Below are 845 nucleotides of genomic sequence, written 5' to 3' on the forward strand. Positions count from 1 at the left end.
ATGATAGTCGATTACATCGTCCCCACTGCCTAACTGGTGCTTTATTTTATTGACCCCCTATGGTAAAGTCGACCTCGTTGGAATTTAAAATCAGAACGTAAAGGCGGACTAAATGCCGCTAAGCATTTTGCCAGGCGTGCTGATGACTGTGCCAGCTCACCGCCTTAGAAGGTTGCAAATATTAATAAGAGAGATGCATAGCCAATTATATCGATTCCGATATACTTGTATCGATTATATTTCATTGAACCCAGGGAGAAAAAAAAAACGAAGTTGATTCACAAGGAATATAAACTTTGCCTATAAATTAATGAAATAAGCAATAAATTTACCAACAGTTAATTCACCAACAATAAACTAATTCAACGATGATATATTTACACGGGGTGGGATTAACTTCGATGAACTTATCAGGCGATGTAATTAAGATATAAGGAATTTAAGCTGACGGAATCAGCAAGACTCCGTCCTTGCTCATGTCATTTATCTGAAAGGGGGAGAAAAGGCTACCACACCGGCTTATCTTTTACTTCCTTCAATCATTGGACTGCGGCTATGATGGCGCTCCACTAAAACGGGATTTAGTCGAACAGATCTAACCCAGTACTTAATCTTTTAGTCTGGTTCTCATTATATCGGCCGCTTTCTTCGGAACAGCTCAGTTACAGGCTGGGGAACAAACGCAAACGCTAAGACACGCATGCTCACATAGAAACACACACATGCATACATATACACATAAATGTTGTGTGCATATGTATGTACACACACGCACATATATACATATACGCATATGTATGTATGTATGCATGCATGCATGTATGCATGTATGTATGTATGTATGT

The sequence above is a fragment of the Octopus sinensis genome, linkage group LG8 (assembly GCF_006345805.1).
Source record: "Octopus sinensis linkage group LG8, ASM634580v1, whole genome shotgun sequence".
NCBI classification, from domain to species: domain Eukaryota; kingdom Metazoa; phylum Mollusca; class Cephalopoda; order Octopoda; family Octopodidae; genus Octopus; species Octopus sinensis.